Source organism: Bos indicus, chromosome 15 (genome assembly GCF_029378745.1).
Source record: "Bos indicus isolate NIAB-ARS_2022 breed Sahiwal x Tharparkar chromosome 15, NIAB-ARS_B.indTharparkar_mat_pri_1.0, whole genome shotgun sequence".
Lineage (NCBI taxonomy): Eukaryota > Metazoa > Chordata > Mammalia > Artiodactyla > Bovidae > Bos > Bos indicus.
The window spans coordinates 48,629,221-48,652,630 of record NC_091774.1 but is presented as its reverse complement, the minus strand read 5'-3'; the positions used below and the strand labels follow the sequence as shown (position 1 = coordinate 48,652,630).

The window sequence follows — 23,410 nt, the reverse complement described above, 5'->3', positions numbered from 1 at the left end:
AAATGAAACTAACATATTAGAAAGTTCATTCTTGCTGTTGTGTGGACTTGCTACTAGAATCAAGTAAGATGCACTTAGATTGAAGCTGTAGAGGCAGCAAAATTAGTTTGAGAAATTTCAGTGCAGTCTAGGCAGAGATGATGAGGAGTTATATTTGCTGCCGTCTATGGGGTCACACAGAGTCGGACACGACTGAAGTGACTTAGCAGTAGCAGTATATTTGCTGAGATCCCTGGAAATGTCCCATCTAGCTCACTCAACCCCATCCATTAATTCATTCCAGGAATGAATTAAATAATGCTCCCTCCAGGGCTGGGAGGTCTCTAGAATGCAAAATTTAAGGAGCTGCTCATTCTAAAGGTCTTAAGTGCTGGTTTGAGTTTTTTTGCCAAGCGCACCTTTCCAGGGCTTGCCTACTCAGTATAGGGACAATCAAAGCATTATTGCCAGTTCAGCAGAAAAGAGTTATGTATTTTCTTTATTCATTTATCTGTCTGCTGTTTAGCTGAAGGCCAGAGCAGACACCACGGCCCAGAGGTCATTCCCTTGGGACTTTCCAGGAGCAATAAATAATCCCAGTCTCACTCTGCCTTCTGTGGAGTGGGAGTCTCCCTTCTGAGGCCAAGGGAATGGATGGGGTTGAGTGAGCTAGATGGGACATTTCCAGGGATCTTGGCAACACAGACACAGAGCAGTGATTGTAACCACCTAGATTGCAAGAAGTCATTTCTGTGTCTGTGGCCTGCCCACATGGACAGCAGGTAAAGTAAATTTTTAGAGTGAACTTTTTTGACAGCTTTTCCCTGTATTTTCATTGTCTGACTCTGCATTTCCCCCCCGTTCTCCCTACAGAAATCTCTCCCTGTCTCTAGGGAGGAATTTGTGCCCTTTCCCCAAAACAGTGACCAACACAGTGCCTTGTTCTCTGAGCTTCCTCCAGTGATATTTTACAGTTGTTATGATCACATTCCAGTTTTCTACGCAGAGGAGAATGCAAGATGAGAATGCCAGAAACCAGGGCCCCTGAATGAAATAGGCTCTTAACAGGGTCTATTTCAAGAGAGTGCTCTAGTCTTTCAATCCAAGGTAGATGTGCCTGGTATGTGGCTGGGGAAAGGGGACTCTTGCTAGGTAGGGAAGTTAGGTATTTTATGAGTGCTTCTCAAATGTTATCCTTTGTGGATGTCTCTATCTTGATTTTGGCTTCCTGGTTGCTTTTCTGTGAAAGCTGGGCTCACACACACACAGCTTCTCCACTTTAGAAGTTTGAGACATCATGTCAAAGATGTCATTTGCCCAACAAGTTGATCTTTGTAAATAAGGAAAATGCCTTGGCTTTTCATTTTAAGCAATATTATGAAGATATTTAATATAAAGTAAAGAATAATAATGTGTTGTTCCATACATTCTTCCTATTTTTGATAAATATAACTCCTGTTTGGTAAATCCCATGTCAACTTATGGTACCAATGAATATTTCAAGTGATGGTAACCAATATTAGGCTTCCTAGTTTATTTTAAAAAGGCAAAGGACAACTCTAGATTCTTAATGAGCCTGGAGCTAGTCTAAGAGAAAGTTGGATTACTCTGGATTAGAGGAGATATTGGGTAAACTTTTCTAAAACCTCATTATATGAATTAAATAACTTCTATTATAAGCCCAAATCAGCTTCCACAAATTGTAGTCATATACTTAACAACAGTAAATAATATCAAAATAGAAACATAGAAGCTATCAGATAAAAACAGATAAAACCAAAAATAAAATAAAATCATTTATTAGTTCACTACCAAGATATGATAGTTAGTATTTCCATGTTTTATCTATCAAATATCCTAAATATATGTTCATGTAGTATGCTACTGTTCAACAATGATACCATAAGCATTTTTATAACCTCTTTTTTTTTTTATTTAACAGCTGGTAAATATTAAATGACATTTTTAAGATAAAAATAATTAAACTACCTTTGTGTATAAGTCAATTTTTCTTGATACAGAATAACAAAGATTCTCTGTGTTAAGAAAATTAATGTCATTTTTAATATAGATTATTCATTAATTTTTAGCATATTTGAAATGATTGCAGAGTTGGGATTTTTATTTTGATCTCTAAAGACTATAGTATATTTTATTATATATTCCCTTTTCATTGTTGAAACTCATTAAGCATCTTGAAGGGTTCACAAAAATCCCTGAGAGGGGAGATTTGAGGAACGTGCCTAAAGGACAGCATTTCCTTGTTTACTAGTTTTATTCAAATTCAGTCCTTGTAAACAAAGAATCACATGGATTATAACCCTATGGACAGAATTTCACTTTTAGATTTTGGACTCTTTTTTCCATTTGATAAGTCTGTATACACTGGAGGTGATGGCTGTGGTGGTGCTTTAGTCACCAAGTCCTGTTTGACTCTTGGGACACCGTGGAATGTAGCCTGCCAGGCTCCTCTGTCCATAGGATTTCCCAGGCAAAAATACTAGAGTCTGTTGCTGTTTCCATCTCCACATTGATGGTGATAAATAGATGCTTATGTATTCTATAGAGCAAAGTTTATTAGGTAAATATGTGTACCAGAAAACATAATTTAATTTAGTTCAATTAAAAAATTGTTTCTATTCATTTATTATATTCTTTTTTATTTTAAACTTCTTATTTTGTGTTGGGGTATAAGGGCTCCCCTGGTGTAAAGAATTCTCCTGCAATGCAGGAGTCACAGGAGACACAGGTCCAATCCCTGGGTCAGGAAGATACCTTGGAGGAGGGCATGGCAACCCCCTCCAGTATTCTTGCCTGGAGAATTCCATGGACAGGGGAGCCTGGTGAGCTACAGTTCACAGAGTCACAGTTGGGATTAACTAGGTCTCTTTATTTATTTTATTCTTTATAAAAATTCAATTTTATTTCCTGTCTTAAAATAGAGAATACAATTGATTATTATTTAGACATTTTGTATGACCATTATTTTAAATTTATGTCAATTATATAAGAAAATGGGGCTTCCCAGGTGGCAGTAGTGATTAAAAAAAAAATCCACCTGCCAGTGCAAGAGACATCAGAAACCTGTGTTCGATCCCTGGGTCAGGAAGATCCCCTGGAGGAGGGTATGACAACCCACTCCAGTATTCTTGCCTGGAGAATCCCATTGATAGAGGAACCTGGTGGACTACAGTCCATCGGGTTGCAAAGAGTCAGACAGGAATTAAGCGACTTAGCATGCACAAGCATACACATATATAAGAAAATAGTATGAGTCTCAGTATTTCCTTTGAAAGCATCTTTTAAAAATTACGTGATCCTACTTTGAATCTTTAGCATCTTTCTCTTCAAAGCAGAATACTGCACACTTGTATATCCATGATTAATACTCTGAGTATGTGGGAACTCATTAACTGACATTTTACACAGCAGATGTTTAAGCTTGTTGAGGGTTACTAAATATATGTTAGTTGGTTGTGACAAGTTAACTCTTTTTCTCCTTCTAGATAAGTGATGAAAGTTCCATACCGTAATTCAGGCATGGCAGCTCCCAACTACTCCACTGTCAATTATGATATGTTTATATGTTTATCCTCATTGGTGCCCCTGGCCCGAAGGAGCGACACACATGGATCTCCATTCCCTTCTGCCTGATGTACCTGGTAGCTGTGTCAGGAAACGGCATCCTGACCTGTGTGGTGGCAGTGGCATCAAGTGCGGGGTACTCTCTAGCTGTGGTGCGTGGGCTTCTCATTGTGCAGCATGGGCTCTAGGTGCATGGGCTTCAGCAGTTGTGTATGGCACACAGACTCAGTAGTTGTGACTCACAGGCTCTAGAGAGCTGGCCCAGTAGTTGTGGTGCAAGGGCTTGGTTGCCCTGTGCCATGTGGAATCTTGCCAGACCAGGAATCGAACCCATGTCCCCTGCATTGGCAGGTAGATTCTTAACCTCTGGACCACCAGGGAAGTTTTCCTTCATCTACTTTTTTTTTTTTAATTTTAAGTTATTTTTTTAATTGAAGGACAAGAGCTTTACAGAATTGTGTTAGTTCCTGCCAAGTACCAACATGAATCAGCCATAGGTATAATTGAGGTCTGTACATGTCTTCCCCAAGAGCTACACCACTACCACCACTATCACGTGTGTTCAGTCATGTTCAACTCTGTGGGACCCCAAGGACTGTAACCTGCCAGGCTCCTCTGTCCATGTAATTTTTACAGGCAAGGATGCTGGAGTGGGTTGCCATTTCCTCCTCCAGGGGATTTTCCTGACCCAGGAATCAAACCCCTTCTCTTGCATCTCCTACATTAGCAGGTGAATTCTTTACCATGAGTGCCATCTGGGACACTCCCAAGAGCTATAATGAATACAAATTAGAAAGAGTGAACACCAAAATTATACACAAATAGGGGAAAGGTGGAGACTCTCTCTTCTACCTCACTTTATTCACACACACACTCACAAATCTTAACTCTTTAAAAAAAAAATTAGTTCTCTATTTTTGGCTATGCTGGGTCTTCATTGCTTCATGGGCTTTTCTGTAGTTGCAGCGAGCGGGGGCTACTCTCTAACTGGGGTGGGCAGGCTTCTCATTGTGGTGGTTTCTCTTGTGGAGCACGGGATCTACAGCCAGCAGGCTTCAATAGTTGCAGCACTTGGGCTCAGCAGTTTTGACTCTGGAGCTCTAGAGCACAGGCTCGGCAGTTGTGGCACATGGGCTTAGTTGTTCCACAGCATATGGGATCTTCCCAGATCTGGACTGAACCCACATCTCCAGGGTTGCAAGGCAGATTTTCTACCACTGAGCCACCAGGGAAGCCCCAAGATCTTAACAATCTTGTAGTACAAATGAAAATAGCTTCTGACACTAAATATTCATAGCATGATCCACACAAATGAAATGACCTTTATGTACATGATTTTGGAGAGAAAAGAAAAAAGACAAGGTTATTAAGTAAAGTGCTTGGAGATATAAACTGCTTTGGATGCTAGATGTCCCCCCAATTTGCAGTCAAGCAACCCTCTTTTCAAGCTTCTTACCATCTATCATACAGCATTGTTGTATGAGGATGCAATGAAAAAGCAGATACCAAAGCACTTTAGAAATGGTAAAGTGAAAGTGAAGTCGCTCAGTCAGGTTGACTCTTTGCGACCCCATGGACTGTAGCCTACCAGGCTCCTCCGTCTATGGGATTTTCCAGGCAGGAATACTGGAGTGGATTGCCATTTCCTTCTCCAGGAGATCTTCCCAACCCAGGGATTGAACCCGGGTATCCTGCATTGTAGACAGATGCTTTATTGTCTGAGCCACTTATATGCAAATATGTTACATCACTGTCATTAATGTCATGTTCCCTGGTATGAGGTTTCACCTTTCTTGGTCAAAGGCTAAAAACAAAACAAAGCAAAACCCCAGTACTTTGTCTATAGCTAAACCTTCTCTTCCTCTTCCCTTCTTTTCCCATCTGGGTCCATCTAGCTGCAGTGAAGTACCCTCCCTACAGCTTTTCCCCAACAGATGCACACGTACCATCTACTTTGGATGGAGGATGTGACTACAGACATTATTTCAGTGCTCTATCCTTACTGCCCATATTCCAGGCAGTGTGGGCCAGTCTTGTCCAGCCCATCCTTCAGAAACCCTTATGGAAATTTCAAGGAAATTATTCCTTCCTTCTTTTCATCTGTCTGCTCAGATCCCTGGCATATTGTGAGGTATATATACAGAAAATATGTTTGTATTTTTCCTAAGTTGGGCTTTCTGAATAAATTTTGCCAAAGTCTTGAAATACTGGGCTAAGAGGAATTCTTGGAAAATGAATGTAAAATTGAAGTTAGTGAAGTAACTACAGATAGTGAGAGAACCCCAGAGAGATTTACTTAAAATTTAGAGATTTACCTAACTCCAGAAGTATGAAGACAGGGCTGGGTTTTATTTTTTATTTTTTCCAATAGACAAGATGTTTGTTTTTTTCCTTTGTACATGTGTTCCCCATCCTGAACCCCCCTCCCACCTCCCTCCCCATCCCATCCCTCAGTGCACCAGCCCTGAGCACCCTGTCTCACTCATCGATCCTGGACTGGCGATCTGTTTCATATATGATAATAAACATGTTTCAATGCTATTCTCTCAAATCATCCCACCCTTGTCTTCTCCCACAGAGTCCAAAAGACTGTTCTATACATCTGTGTTTCTTTTGCTGTCTCGCATATAGTGTCATCATTACTATCTTTCTAAATTCCATATATATGCATTCAGTTCAGTTCAGTCGCTCAGTCTTGTCCGACTCTTTGCGACCCCATGAATTGCAGCACACCAGACCTCCCAGTCCATCACCAACTCCCAGAGTTCACTCAGACTCACGTCCATCGAGTCAGTGATGCCATCCAGCCATCTCATCCTCTGTTGTCCCCTTCTCCTCCTGCCCCCAATCCCTCCCAGCATCAGAGTCTTTTCCAATGAGTCAACTCTTCACATGAGGTGGCCAAAGTACTGGAGTTTCAGCTTTAGCATCATTTCTTCCAAAGAAATCCCAGGGCTGATCTCCTTCAGAACGGACTGGTTGGATCTCCTTGCAGTCCAAGGGACTCTCAAGAGTCTTCCCAACACCACAGTTCAAAAGCATCAATTCTTCGGTGCTCAGCCTTCTTCACAGTCCAACTCTCACATCCATACATGACCACAGGAAAAACCATAGCCTTGACTAGATGGACCTTTGTTGGCAAAGTAATGTCTCTGCTTTGCAATATGCTATCTAGGTTGGTCATAACTTTCCTTCCAAAGAGTAAGCATCTTTTAATTTCATGGCTGCAATCACCATCTGCAGTGATTTTGGAGCCCCAAAAAATAAAGTCTGACACTGTTTCCACTGTTTCCCCATCTATTTCCCATGAAGTGATGGGACCAGATGCCATGATCTTCGTTTTCTGAATGTTGAGCTTTAAGCCAACTTTTTCACTCTCCACTTTCACTTTCATCAAGAGGCTTTTTAGTTCCTCTTCACTTTATGCCATAAGGGTGGTGTCATCTGCATATCTGAGGTTATTGATATTTCTCCCGGCAATCTTGATTCCAGCTCGTTTCTTCCAGTCCAGCGTTTCTCATGATGTACTCTGCATAGAAGTTAAATAAGCAAGGTGACAATATACAGCCTTGATGTACTCCTTTTCCTATTTGGAACCAGTCTGTTGTTCCATGTAAAGTTCTAACTGTTGCTTCCTGACCTCCTGCATACAAATTTCTCAAGAGGCAGGTCAGGTGGTCTGGTATTCCCATCTCTTTCAGAATTTTCCACAGTTTATTGTGATCCACACAGTCAAAGGCTTTGGCATAGTCAATAAAGCAGAGATAGATGTTTTTCTGGAACTCTCTTGCTTTTTCCATGATCCAGCGGATGTTGGCAATTTGATCTCTGGTTCCTCTGCCTCTTCTAAAACCAGTTGAACATCAGGAAGTTCATGGTTCACATATTGCTGAAGCCTGGCTTGGAGAATTTTGAGCATTACTTTACTAGCGTGTGAGATGAGTGCAATTGTGCGATAGTTTGAGCATTCTTTGGCATTTATATATGCATTTGTATACTGTATTGGTGGTTTTCTTTCTGATTTACTTCACTAAGTCAATGGTCTTATTTTCCCCCTGGAGAAGTTTATATTTCCCACCCATCTCTAAGGAAATGTTCTCAGATGGAGGGGATATAAGGGGAGGAGGAATAGTCTCTTTGGCTTTTATAATCAGAGAAAATATATATTTCTTCATTCCTCAACTTCATATGCACAGGTCACTTGGCCTGACTTTTATTGTATAGCCCTAGGGGTAAGAATAAAGTGTGGGGAACCACTGAGTTATAATTTGTATTTTAAGTGAATAATGATAATCTGTTTCTGATCCAAAAAACTTTGTGTGTACATTAATAACATAAATATGTAAAACCCAACACATGCTGGTTACAAATTTCCAGTGCAAACGGGCTTCTACTTCCATGATACTCAAACATACAAGTCTTCAGTAGCTGCTGTCCCTGAATCTCCTTCCCCCTCTATTCCCTATAGCCACACAAATCCATTTACCTAAAAGAGCCCAGCAGAGAGGATGAAAGTCAAGTGCAGCCATGGAAGGTCTGAAGTCATAGCCTGAGCCACACACAGGAGGATGGTAGCCAGTGGTGTCCTGGTGAATATTCAACACCTGAATTGGGGGATTTTGATCTGTAGATTTGATGATTCAGGAGTTACAGATACTCCTACTAGGACTGATTTCAAGCTGCCAATATGATATTGACATGCTGGCTGAATTCCTGAAAAGGTAACACTTGATTCCCATAAGCCAGTATAAACAGTATCTAGCACACAGCTAATTTTAGTTCTTATTAGATCTCACACACTGGGATTAGAATGACAAATGTAGTTTTGGTTTAATTCAGAAAAGATGTGAAGATTTCTTTGTGCTAGAGAGATCCTGTCTCACTGAGAAGTAGGATAGGGAATGAGTAAGAACAAACACTGGGAATCAGATAGACGTATCAGGCTATACATGTGTGTGTGTGCCTGCATGCTAAGCTGCTTCAGTTGTGTCCAACTCTTTGCGACCCTATGGACCTAGCCTGCCAGGCTCCCCTGTCCATGGGATTCTCCAGGCAAGAATACTGCAGTGGGTTTCCACACCTTTCTCCAGGGGATCTTCCCTACCCAGGAGTTAAACCCACGTCTCTTGCACTGGCAGCCAGGTTTACCAGTAGCACCACCTGGGAAGCCCCATTAAGCTATACTCTCATCATTTATTAGTTATATGATATTGAACATCTTATTTAATTTTTTATGAAGTTGAGATTCACAAAACATAAGATTCACCACTTTACAGTGTGCAACTTAGTAGTTTTTAGTACATTTACAGTGCTGTGCAATATCACCACTATCTAATTCCAGGACATTTCATCCCCTCAAAAAACCCCCTATGCACTAAACAGTCACTCTCTATTTCACTTTTCCACAATCACCTGCTGCTGCTGCTGCTGCTGCTGCTGCTGTCGCTTCAGTCGTGTCTGACTCTGTGAGACCCCATAGACGGCAGCCCATCAGGCTCCCCCATCCCTGGGATTCTCCAGGCAAGAACACTGGAGTGGGTTGCCATTTCCTTCTCCAGTGCATGAAAGTGAAAAGTGAAAGTGAAGTCGCTCAGTCATGGCCAACTTTTCGTGATCCATGGACTGCAGCCTACCAGGCTTCTCTGTCCATGGGATTTTCCAGGCAAGAGTACTGGAGTGGGGTGCCATTGCCTTCTCCGTATGGCTATCCTAGTGGGCATGAGATAGAACAACAAAAAGGAGTTGAAAAATCATTTCCCTTCATTCTCAAGTTCAAGCTAAGATATGGATTCCAGAGGGAATAGCATGTGTGAAGTTGCAGAAGGACAAGAGAACATAGCCTGAAAAACCAAAAGAAGTACAGGGTGATTGTAGCAAAAAGGGCATGTGAGAGAAAGAGTGACAGGAAAGGGGAGAACCAGACACCAAGCAATAACTGGTTAGCACCAATGATGCCATAAAATGCTTTGAAGTTATGCTAGGGTATTGGGTTTTCTGTAAATCAAAATGAATAACTGTTAAATGATTATTAACTACAGGATTGACATGATCTAGTTGAAGTTTAGTAAGACCAATATTGTTTCTGAGTAAAACATAAATGGGAGAGAAAAATAAATAAATAAAGTTAGAAATTTCTAAAAGAGGCTGCTGAAAAGTCCAGGGCAAAGGGAACATTATGACTATTTTTAATGTGAAACATGAATAAATTGAGGTTATTCAGAAGACATAATAAATAATAAATTTTTTAAAAATAATTTTTTCCCTGGTAGCTCAGCTGGTAAAGAATCCTCCTGCAGTGTAGGAGACTCTGATTTGATTCCCGGGTCAGGAAGATCTGCTGGAAAAGGGATAGGCTACCCCTATCCAGTATTCTTGGAGTTCCAAGAATTCCCTTACCCTACTCCAGTATTCTTAGACTTCCCTAGTGGCTCAGCTGGTAAAGAATCCACCTGCGATTCAAGAGACCTGGGTTCGATCCCTCTGTTGGGAAGATCCCCTGAAGAAGGGAACAGTTACCCACTCCAGTGTTCTGGCCTAGAGAATTCCATGGACTGTATAGTCCAGGGGATCACAAAAAGTTGAACATGACTGAGCGACTTTCACTTCACTTCAAACAATTTTTTAAGTGAATAATGAAAAGAGAAAAGCCTTTGACATCAGAAACTGGTTGAATTCTATACCACTTAATAAGACAGAAAATTCAGGAGATTGTGTTGATCATAAGAGGAAAGGAAGAGAAGATGAAATTATTCTGGTTCATTTTGATTTTGAACGTTCAGTGGAATAGCCAAGAGGAGTTATCAGATAGAGAGTTGGCTACATGGGACAGAAAGAATTTGAAGTAAAGCTTTGAACTTGAGAATTATCAACATATAGGTGGTTATTGAATTCATAAGCTTATTTCATGCTAAACAAATTTAACCTTACAAAAAGCCTACAAGTAAAGTACTATTTTTCTGTTATTTTATAAAGACAAATTGAAACAGGATCAAAGGACCTGAGCAAGAGCAAGATTTTGTGTTTTGATGTTTTTCATTGTAAAAAATTAGAATAGTTTCATCTGATGCCTCTCATTTTCTTGGGGTTTTAAAAATCCCCTCTCCCCCTCTAATTCTACCAATAATTTTTTTCCAGTAGAATTGAGGCCCTGAAATTCATAGGAATTGGATCCATTATTGATTGAAGGCTTCCAGTTATTTATTTACAAAAGAAAGTTCTCTTAAATCAATATGATTATTTGATTTCTCACAATTTTTCTCTCTGTGTTCTTATCCCCAGGTCACTGCATCCCTTTAGGTTAGAATAGAAGGATGACCTTGTCCCTGATCTGCTTTGTTTTGAATATGGGTTTGAGTGCATGTGGAATTGCTACATAGAGACTGGCAAATGCGATGTGAAATGTGTGAGAGATGCTGTGGCTGAAGCGATGAGTGAGGCCAGAGAACATGGCTGGTGTGTAGAACATGAGGATGGCGCTGACATGAGAACCACAAGTGCAGAGGGCTTTCTGGAGGGCATCTCTGGATGGAAGGTGGAAAGCAGCACGAAGAATGAGAGTGTAGGAGATGCCAGTGAGGATCATGTCTGAGATAATAGTCATTATAGGCACAGCAAAGCCACACCAGATACTGATGGAGATGTCAGCATAGGCAAGTCGGGCCACCCCTATATGCTCACAATATATGTGAAGGTTGATACGGGTCCTGCTGAATGGCAAACGCATCACCAGAAAAACAACAGGCAAAATAACAGTAAAGCTTCAACTCGCAGTCCCCACCATGATCTTAACAATCGTCTTGGGTATCAAGACACTAGCGTATCTCAAAGGGTATCAAATGGCCATGTAACAATCAAAAGCCATGCCCAACAAGATGGCTGAGTTCAGAAAAAAGCTAAGGTGAAGAAAGGACAACTGAGTGAGGAAGCCAGAAAATGTGATTTCCTGAGCTTTTAACCAGAATATGCCAAGTGTTTTGGGGACACTTACAGTAAATAATATGAGGTCTCCAGAGGCCAGCATTAAGAAGAAGAAGAACATGGGTTCATGGAGACTATGGTCCATAGTGATGAGGTAGAAAAGAATGCCATTGCCTACAAGGGCCACAAGGTAGACGGAGAAGAAAGGAATCCCAAACAAGATGTGGAACTGCTCCAGTTCTGGGATCCCCATCAAAATGAAGGAGTCTGGATTAAAATTGATCAAATTCAAAGTGGCCATCATGTGGATTGTCATTCCCTGAGAACAAAATATCACATTTGATTCCTAGGACCAACTGTCAATGAAATTAATTCCTTTCAAGTCTTTTCTACAACCAGGATCCCTCCTTTCCTATCATCTAACAAGCACTTTTCACTTTCATGCATTGGAGAAAGAAATGGCAACCCACTCCAGTGTTCTTGCCTGGAGAATCCCAGGGACGAGGGAGCCTGGTGGGCTGCTGTCTATGGGGTCTCACAGAGTCGGACACGACTGAAGTGACTTAGCAGCAGCAGTAACTTCCCTCCCAGAGAAGGAAATGACAACCCACTCCAGTATCCTTACCTGGAGAATCCCATGGACGGAGGAGCCTGATAGGCTATAGTCCATGGGGTCGCAAAGAGTCGGACACGACTGAGTGACTTTTTACTTTTTACTTTACTTACTAATAAGCACTAGGGAAAATGTAACCTACTTATTGTCACAACCACTACAGCATTTACCAAAATGCCATGAGATCCCAATTAAACCAATGATCCCCCATCTATGGACATTGCCACAATTGCATTGTTGCTGCAGTGGAAAAAAGCCCCGACAGACCTATGACATAGGAGCATATTGGCCCTTGGATGTTAACTAAAATTTCAAGATTAGCTTGCTCTCACAAAGTAAACCAGTCTGAGATATCTCAAGAATGTAAATATCAAATGTCTTACCTCCATGAGTCTAAGTAATATCTTCTCTGAAGTTTGAATCCAAAGAAGTAACAGGAACTACATGTGAAATAGCAAATCTACATTTGTAGTGCCAATGTATCATTAGGTTTTTGACGAACCAATCTTTTACTTTCTAGTTACTCCAACTACTTCAATAGCTAGAAGAAAATATTCATCTAAATATCCTGTCAACTCTTCAGTTCTCTAAGACTCATTATTTTCTGCCAATTCCTGACCAGCTACTGCACTTTAAAATCATATCATTCCCCAGCTGCTGGAACACAGTCATCTGAGGACTGGCTCTGCTGACTCTCCATTCTCCTTCAGTCTCTATATCTCATTTGCTGGCTCATATGATCCTTTTTTGAAATTCCTGTTTGGTCTGACTATTCCATTTCTTTTCCTCCCTCTCAAGTCATCTTCATCACTAATTAGAAACATAGAATAATTCTTCCAATGTCTTGCAAGTCCCTTCATCACCTTATGCTGTCAGATTTCTCTTTTGAAAATATGAAATTTTTAAGACACTACTCCTTAAAAGGTATTCATATGGGCCCCTCCATAATTTTCCATCATCCCTACATTTAATCACATATATTTCTATGCTTTCCAGAAATGCAATCTTGTCTACTTATTGCTCCTGATCCTTAAAAGTGCCAATGATTCCAAGAAACCTTCTCTAGTATAGCTGAACCATACAGTCTACTTCCCTGCTTATATAATCACAGTTATTAATCATTTTACCAAACAATCAGGTAGTTAAATCTATGCATTATTTTCTTATTTATTTTCCTAGATCATCTTTCCTAGATATGTAGCCATCCTTCATTAATGATTGAAAACTCTTCTTAAGGACACATTTTCTGTCTGAATGTGTCTATTCAGACTGGGAGGAGGTAAGGTTTCACGTAGAATAACCATTCATACAGTCTCAGTAGTAAAATTGATATTTTAAGTCTGCCATTGTTTACTTATTTTTTTTCTGATTTTTTTACAAGAAACCTTTCCCTTAGACCAAAAGAGGTGTGTGTGTATACACACAGAGAGGATTTAGTCTTTTACACAGAAGTCACTATTCTGACTTCTGACCTTTGTAGTCACATATTTCTCTCTGATTATAATCTTTTCAATCTCCCTCTCCATTTATAAAAATCATTGCAATTGCATTGCATTAGATAATCCAGTATAATCCCTCCATTTTTAAGTCAGCTGATTATCAAGCATAAATCTTCTTTAACTTGTAAATAATATATGCACAGTTTCCAGGAGTTAGAATGTGCATATCTTTGAGGGGCCAGCCACTACTCTGTCTACCACAGGACCTTTTATACGATCTGGATCTCTCCCAGTCTACCACCCCAAGACTTGTACCACCATTCCCACACTCAGATAACATTCACAGGCCTCTGATTTTGAGTTTAGTGCTGAGTTAGAAAGTCAGGAGAGAGGTTGTCACGGAGAACTCCAAGGATAATAACAGCAAGATGCAGGAAAGAACAATTGAGGAAGATATATAAAAAGAAAAAGAAGGGTACCCAGGTCAGAAGATGAAGCATGGGGAGAAACAAATTTAATTCCAGCCAGGAAAGACAAACATATATGGTTGGCATGACTTTTACCTCATGGTGGTTTGCTCCACCAGGGGATGGATAGCAGGGACTCTGAAAAATGAGTGCTCTAAAAGTAGGGGGATTCCCGGGACTTCAGTTCCAAGTCAGTACTATTAGTATCTAATTGTCTATCATTTTCGTAGTCTATAAATGATAGCATTCACTCATAGGATACGATTTTAGGTTTTCCTTTCAGTTTATTTTTAGTTGGAAGATATTTGCTTTACAATGTTATGTTGGTTTCTGCCGTACAACAATGTGAATCAGCCATAAGTGTGAAGTGTTAGTTGCTCAGTCGTGCCTGACTCTTTATGACCCCATGAACTGCAGCCCACCAGGCTCCTGTGTCCATGAGATTTTTCAGGCAAGGATACTGGACTGGGTTGCCATTTCCTTCTCCAGGGAATCTTCCCAACCCAGAGATCGAACCCAAGTCTCCTCCACTGCAGGCAGATTCTTTACCGACTGAGCTACGAGGGAAGCCAAATCAGCCATAAGTATACATATATCCCCTCCCTCTTGAATCCCTCTCCCACCTACCCCTCATGCTACCCCATAGGTTGTCACAGAGCACTGCGTTGAGCTCCCTATGTTATACAGCAACTTCCCACCAGCTGTCTGTACTACATATAGTAATGCATATGTTTCAGTACTACTCTCTCAATTTGTCCCCCCTCTGAGTTTTAGACAGAGGCGAGAAACCAAAATGTGCTAGGATTCTTCAGAGTATGGCTTGTGTAGACTAGCCATTTATAGACAATCAAAAATTTGGCAAAACTAATACAATTATGTAAAGTTTAAAAATAAAATAAAATTGGAGAAAAAAAAAATTAAAAAAAAAAAAAAAAAAAACACTTTTTGAAAGAATAATGAATTAAAGTAGATAGGCACCTGGATCTGAATCAGAAGAACAGTATGATGATGACATTGCAAATTCTAGGTCCCAGAAGATGCTTTTAGGAACTGTTGGAGAAAAGACAGTTGATTGGTTAGGGATGCTAGTTAGTTCCAGAAGATATGGTTGCAGGACAGATGTGACTATCAGTCTTTCAAAGTCCTCCAAATTCTGATTCATTTGGTTTCTCAGCCCCAACTACTCCATCAAGTGAGGGTCTTTCTGGATCATTGCATCATCTTCTATTTCACTGAATGAGACTTTCTGGTCTCTACGTGTTACTGTAATGAGATATTTTTTGGACTGAAAAAACTCAGTGACTTCTGAGCAAGATGAGGTAAACTTTTATTACACAAACCACTCCCTTAGGTCATTGTCTGTTTAGTATACGCCTACCACATGGCTGGAGATGAATTATTAACATCCAGCTACTTATGGTAGAAACCTAAACACTCTTGACATCCTTTTTTCTCACTTACCATACTTTCATTTTATTGATTATGTTAATGTTTTGCAAAAAAAAAAAAAAACTATCATAGATCCCAGTGTCATACAGAGACCTTTCATACTTGAATTGTATTTTATGACAGTGTAATGGATATATAATGCAGACCACACTTTACATATTGCAGAAAGGGCTGAAATACATTGTAGTTTTGTATTGCTAACTATTCTTTGCATTTTACTATAAATGCAAAGGTATATCAAGTCCAGAATATTATAAGGAGAAACAGAACAGAGTGGCTATATGTTTGTTGGCTTGGTGTATCAATTAAGATAGATTTTTTAAAAAGGATAAAATAAAATTCTGCTTCCCTAAAAATTACCTATTCTTTTGACTCTGGCCATGTGAGTGAGTTCATGAAGATCTCTCAGTTCCTTACATGAAACTGTCTTTCTCTCATTTCAATATGTCACAGTTGATATTTCATGGCAAAAAAATCAAACTGAGCTCACAGTAACAACAAATTCATCCATTTTAACAATGTAAAAAATATAACATTTTAAAATAAAAGCATATAACATATATACAAAAGAGCTATTTTTTAAAATAAAATTAAAATATTAAAAGACTGAAAACATTTATGAACTAAACTGTTGCATCCAAAAGAGTCTGAGGAGACATGAAATTAAATGTAATGAGGTTTCCTGGGTGAAATTCTGGAACAACAACAAAAAAAGAACATTAGGTAAAAACTAAAGAAATCTGTCATTTCTGTATGGGCTAAAATGTACTGTCTCTGACCCAGAAGTTTTGTGTTTTTTACCAGCCTCATGAAACTGTAACAGACTAACTTGCTGTCTTGCAAGTAGAGTACAATTTCAGACACTTACAGTTCTTGACAGAGACTATTTGATAAGATGTCCCTAAGAAACAGTGAGTCACAGAAATAGACACTATCTTTACTATTGACTGTCCTCTCTATTAAACCAAGAAGATTATAATTCTTTGGAACACATATTCTTAATTATAAAGTGATTGTTGTAAATGCAGCAGATATATGCCATTCTAGAATGCTATACCAAAATAAGTAATATTAAGATGCAGCTCTTCTGAAAAAACATGAGTTATTTCCTGAACTTACAAAACATACTAAATGTTCAAAAGATATTAATTACTGTTAGCTGTTGTATATAAAAAAAGATATATATGAATGCATAAATTCTATAGTCTATTATTGATATTCTATAAATGTATCTATATAAATAATCTTAAAGAATTACATACCAATATTCTACTGCAAATACACTATAAACAGAATATATACTTCTGATACAAATTATATCAGAAATTGACTTCGGTTAACATATTTTTAAGGGCTTCTCTGGTGGCCTAACTGGTAAAGAATCCGTCTGTAATGCAGAAGACCTGGGTTCAATCCCTTAGTTGAGAAGATCCCCTGGAGAAGGGAAAGGCCACCGACTCCAGTATTCTGGTCTGGAGAATTCCATGGACTGTATAGTCCATGGGGCCGCAAAGAGTTGGACACGGCTGAGCAACTTTCACTCTTGCCATATATTTACCTTAATTAATACTAATGCATCAATATTGGCTCATTGATTATAACAAATGTGTCATACTAATGTAAGATGTTAATAATATCTTTATCATAAATTACAGGACTCTGTATTCTATAAAATGTCTGGAATGGGTAAACCTATCAAAAACAAATTAGCATTTCCAGGAACTGACAGGAATAAGGTCTGAGCTGTGACTACTCTCAGGCATGTCAATTATTTGCAGGGTATAGGAAATGTTCTGGGAATAGGGGCCATGATTCGACAAACCTGTGAATATACTAAAAGCCACTGAATTGTATATTTTAAAAAGGTGAATTTTATCTCAATTGACAAATAAAATTAAGTAAATCTTGGCTCCAAAAGAGGAGTCATTCTAAGTGTGGAAGATCCTAAGACAGATTAATACTATTTCCTATCTCCTGAATTCTAGTCTCTGCTATCTCTGTTTTATTTCTAGTATTCTAATTCCACTCTTATCGTTCTGTCCAAATTCACCAAAGTACTATTTCATTTGGAAAGTCTTTTCACCTTCATTGTCTCAAGCAGCACCCACAATAAACTCATACACATGCCCTCCCACACACACAAGTGTACACACACACTCATCCTTTACAGCTTGAACTGCAATTTGACACTCTGTGAAGCCTCTCTTAGAAACACCAGGCAGAATTATTCTTTTAGCCTCTGACTCCCACAGCATGGTATACCCACTGTTTTATTATAATTACTGATAGCTTCTCATGGTAAGAGGGCACAATTCCTTCCTCTCTTGACTTAAAATGCTAACTCAAAGAAAGGGTCAAGCCTTGTCAGATTTTTAAAAAATCACACAATATTCATTTAAAAATTTTTTTAAGTTTGGCCACATTCTAATTCCCTGACCAGGGATCAAACACACTTGATCCCCTGAAGGGGAACCACAGCATCTCAACCACTGGATTGCCAGGTAAATTCCCCTTTGTCAGATTTTTGAACGAGCAATCACTACATACTCTTTCTTTTAGGATGACATATGAATATACTAGACTTTTAGAGACAGTGGAGGAGTGATGAGAAAGCACGAAGGTGAAGTACAAACATGGATTTGAAAAAAAAAAAAAAAAAGGTGATGAATAAAAGAAGCCTAAGAGGAAATGCTTTAGGAAGGACAATGGAAAGAGAGAGAGAGAAGGGGTAGGATTAAAAGTGTGAAAGAGTTCTAGTATTGGAATGGGTAATACAAAAACAAGTTCAATGAAACATTCAGGCTAAGAGCCTCAGAGCTGGTGCTGACCACCTCCTCTTAGATGCCCAGATTATCTGTCAATGGCTCTCTTCCATCTAGCTCTATACCATATTCCTATGTGCCTTAGATCATGTTGAACAGAGGCATATTGGTCCAAATGGTATACAGGATAAGTTGGAGCTGAGGAAAGGAATGACAGAGAGGGTGGAGAATCTGTGCTCCCAAAGGAGACGAGGGAATAAACACCATATGAGGCAAAGTGTGAGCTTCAATTCTATATATTAAAGAAGCCTAAGTTGTACATGAAATACTGAAGCAACTGTGAGTCTGAGAAGGTTGCCTTGGGAAGGTAAGTTTGGATTAGATATTTCAGGATGGAGAGAAGGCTATTACTATGAAGGAATGGATGCAGAATAGGAACCAGGTAAGTGGAAAGTTTTGTGTCAGTGTTCAAGGAGGAGTAGAGGGCTGATGGAAAAAAAAGTCTAGAGTAGCTGGAGTGAATTGTGTTTTCCTGGGAAGTCAGAAGAGAGAAGGGCAGTTTGGAAGATCACTCTCTAGGTAAGGATAGAGAGGTAGATGACTAAGTGATCTTTGATTCCTGAGGATGATGCAAGAATCATAAATGATATAGAGGTTCTATCCTCAGACATTAAGGAAAAACAAAAATTTATTTTGCTGCATTTGGGGGATCACTTAAAAAGGACAAATTTCCTGGACAGAGCAGTCAGATAAAGGATTCAAAAACAGGTGGGGAAAATTCATTGATATATAAGGGATACTTTTTCTTGCAATTTTGCCAAAGATGACAGAAGCAGGAATCAGTGGGCAAGGAAATGGAAATCAGCTATTTTAAAAGTGAAAGTTCTGAAAACAGAGGTTGCTAGAGAGAAACTTTAAGCAGAGTGGTTGGAGTTGCTCTGGTTTGTTTGGTTGCTTGGTTTGGGGATGTGGCAACAGCAATAGGTACCTGAATTGGAAGGAAGCAGAAATCACATAAATGAGTGATAGAGAGATAATGTGAACAGAGTCTGCCTATTAGAAGGGGAACTGAAATGACAGAAGAAAATTTTGTGCAGGCGCTGATGTGACTGACAAAGGTGGGTGCATGTAGTAGAGGATGAGCATGTGGAATGATGCTGTAGAAAGAACGAGCACAATGCACACACAAGGAAAGAATGTGAGCACAGAAGATCTATGATTATAAATCCATGATTTTTACAATATTTGCTTGTGTCCTTCACCGTGTGAACTTCCATGGTTGAGTGGGTGGAAACTTACATATTCTCTTGTTTTCCTTTAACATTTGCTACATGTCAACTCTGTCCCAGACATCAGTGAATAAGATACAGCCCTGACCCTTAGGAAGCTGATAATATATTGAGGCTAAAAATGTTTCAGTGTGATAAATCCTAGAGAGAGAAATACATAACTACAGGGGAATATAGGAGTACAGAGGAAGTACATAACACAGTCTTAGGAAATGAGAAAAGTCTTCTTGAATGAGATATTTAAATTGGCTAGATTAAAGGAGAGGATGGAGATAGAGGGAGTGGAATGTATAAAAGACCACCAAGAAAGAAGAGACACTTCAGAGACATGGATCTTGACCAGTATCAGTGGAGAAAGCATAGACCATGATTCTGTTAGGCAATGGGAAATTAGTATCAGTGATCAAGTAAGCAGAGTACTCAAAATTATCTTTAGGAAATATAATTTATTTATGGAGACTGGTTTAGAGACTAGAAGGACTAAAGGCTAGGATACCAGTTGGGAGGTCTTCAAATAATTAGATCTGGAGCCTGGAAAGCAATATAAATGGCAGTTATAGATTTGGGATGTCTTATTACAAGCAGAGTAAATGAACCTAAGGCAGGTGACAAAATTGGCCAGGTAGATTGAAAAGTAAGGGAAGCACAGAGACAACCATAGAAAGTACTAACACCAAACCCTCCTTCAGGGACAGAGGAGCCCTTCATGAGGATAGAAAGAAAGGTCAGGGGCAAGAGAAGAACCAGTGGAGGGTAAAGACATCAAAGCCAAAAGAAGCATCTACCAAAAAGCGTGACTTTGAAGAAAAGGAGAGAGACAGAACAGAAAGTAGTGAGACAGACTAGGTGAATAAGAAATTTTACTGTAGCTGCTAAAGTTCTTGTTTGCTTTTAAGACTAAAAATATATGAATGTTCATAAATAATCCTGATTCAGGAAATTAGGAGTAACTACTGATAAATAAGAGAAGGGATAACTGATGGAACAAAGTCCCTGAGAAGGTAGGAAAGAAGGTTGATTCAGAGATTAGGTGGGGAAATTATTCTTGAAAATACACATACATACTTTACATATATTTATAGCTTCTCTGGTGGCTCAGACAGTAAAGCATCTGCCTGCAATTCAGGAGACCCAGGTTCAATCCCTGGGTTGGGAAGATCTCCTGTAGAAGGAAATGGCAACCCACTCCAGTACTCTTGCCTGGAAAGTCCCATGGATGGAGGAGCCTGGTAGGCTACAGTCCATGCAGTCACAAAAAGTCAGACATGACTGAAGTGACTTAGCATGCATGCAAGTGAGCATATGCATATGCACGCACTGCCACTTCAGTCATGTCTGACTCCTTGTGACCGCGTGGACTATAGTCTGCCATGACTGAAGTGACTTAGCATGCATGCAAGTGAGCATATGCCTATGCACGCACTGCCACTTCAGTCATGTCTGACTCCTTGTGACCGCATGGACTATAGTCTGCCAGGTTCCTCTGCCCATCGAATTCTCCAAGCAAGAATGCTGGACTGGGCAGCCATTTCCTCCTCCAGGGGATTTTCACTACCCAGGAATCAAACCTGGGTCTCTTGCCTTGAAGGCAGATTCTTTACCATCTGAGCCACCAGGGAAGCCACACATATGCATATATTTATGGGGGTTTTGTGGGTTTTTTGGTGTGTGTATATGTGTATCCAGCTTGTTTCAAAAATTACTTGAGATAAGGCACAAAATTAAAATGGCAACTGTGTGAGGTAATGGGTATGTTAACTAACTTGGTTGTAGCAATCATTTCATATTGTATACATATGTTATCATGCTGTATACCTTAAATATACACCATTTTTATTTGTTGATTATATCTCAATAAAGCTGGAAAATTAAATTTTAAAGCTATATATTTATTTTGAGAAAATTGATGTTTTAACAATCAATTGGGTTTTCCATTCTGTGTACATGGTACACTTCTCAGCCATGTCCATCTCTTTGTGACCCCATGGGCTGCAGTCTGCCAGGCTTCTCTGTCCACAGGGATTCTCCAGGCAAGAATACTGGAGTGGGTTGCCATGCCCTCCTGCAGGGGATCTTCCCAATCCAGGGACTGACCGCAGGTCTCCCACATTGCAGGCAGGTTCTTTACTGTCTGAGCCACCAGGAAAGCCCAAGAATATTGGAATGGATAGCCTATCCCTTTGCCAGGGGATCTTCCTGACCCAGGAATCAAACCAGGGTCTCCTGCATTACAGGTAGATTCTTTACCAGCTGAGCTACCAGGGAAACCCTATACTTCTCCATTTATTTTCATTAAAAAAAAATTCTTCTAGCAATATTTTGCAATTCTTAGTGCAGAGGCTTTGAAAATTTGAGTTAAATATAAAAAGAAAATTTTCAATTTAGTCTTATAGTTGTTTGCTGCTAGTATAAAAATATAATTGATTTATATTGTCTTTGTACTCTCTAAATAAATACATAGATAAGGGAGCTTTCTCATGCCTAGGTAAAGTAAAACATAGTTCTAAGAGAGGAGATATTGAAATGCAAAAAAGACATCATCACTGCTTCCTCTGACAGTGGAGGAAAGGAGACACGGACACTTACAGAGATAAGACAAATTTACAGAAGTGGAATAATAAGATGAGGAGTTGGCTCCTGACAGTCTTTAAGTTTCAGTTAGGTAGGAGGGACATTCAGCTGAGAAGAAGGAATTTGGGCAGCAGTTAAAAGCTTTATAGTCGTGAGAATAATTTAATAGGACTGAGGGGGCAAGTGGTCTAACATGTTAAAGACCACTGATATGACTGTGTCATTTTCTTCACATCCTGACTAGTTAAAGCTTTGGTTTTCCCAGTAGTCATGTATGGATGTGAGATTTAGACTATAAAGAAAGCTGAGTGCTGAAGAATTGATGCTCTTGAACTGTGTTGCTGGAGAAGACTCTTGAGAGACCCTTGGACAGCAAGGAGATCCAAACAGTCCATCCTAAAGAAAATCAGTCCTGAATGTTCATTGGAAGGACTGATGCTGAAGCTGAAACTCCAATACTTTGGCTACCTGATACGAAGAACTGACTCATTTGAAAAGACTCTGATGCTGGGAAGGATTGAAGGTGGGAGGAGAAGGGGATGACAGAGGATGAGATGGTTGGATGGCATCACCGACTCAATGGACAGGAGTTTGAGTAAGCTCTGGGAGCTGATGTTGGACAGGGAGGCCTGGCGTAGTGCAGTCTATGGGGTCGCAAAGAGTCAAACACGACTGAGTGACTGAACTGACTATGTGAGTTGAGGGAAGCACCAGTTAGATTTATATGAAGTTTAAGTATTTTCCCAGAGAATGCAGCAGAAACTAATTGGGATGGAGAAGTTATCAGTCCTGTGAGACAGACATCTAGACTAGAAAGGGAAGAAAGTAAAGACATTCTTACAACATTGGTTCATAAACGTTAGCTGTAATCAGAATCACCTTGTGATCTTGCTAAAATAGAGACTGCTGCTCCAGTTTCTGATTCATTAGGTGTGTGGCAGGGTCCAAGAACCTACAAGTTCCCTGGTGATGCTGACGATGCTAGCCTGGGGATGGCACTTTAAGAAGCATTGCTCCACAGCTCCACACCTTCCTTCATATTCTAGGTGATAGCACCACACTTCAGAGCCACAGTGTTTTCAAACTCAGAAGATGCCTGAAAGTCTTATAGCCAAATGGGGTAGAGGGTCTGAATGACGACACTGAGACTGTCTGTGGACAGGGTCTAGAACTGTGTACTTTGCACAGACATTGGGTGTGATTTTCTATAGAGAATATGCATGTGTGCAGAACCCATCATGGTTGTAGGATCTGTGAGTGTGTGCAGACCTGGTGGCTGATTGCAAACCTTTATGTGCACTCTGCTAATAAATACAAAGTCTGATGCTATTTTCCCCCT

The 23,410-nt window shown here is 39.7% G+C and overlaps 1 pseudogene; it reads right to left on the bottom strand.

Moving 5' to 3' along the window:
• Nucleotides 1-10,842: 10,842 nt before the first annotated feature.
• Nucleotides 10,843-11,989, bottom strand: LOC109569419 (olfactory receptor 52H1-like; annotated as a pseudogene).
• Nucleotides 11,990-23,410: the final 11,421 nt, after the last annotated feature.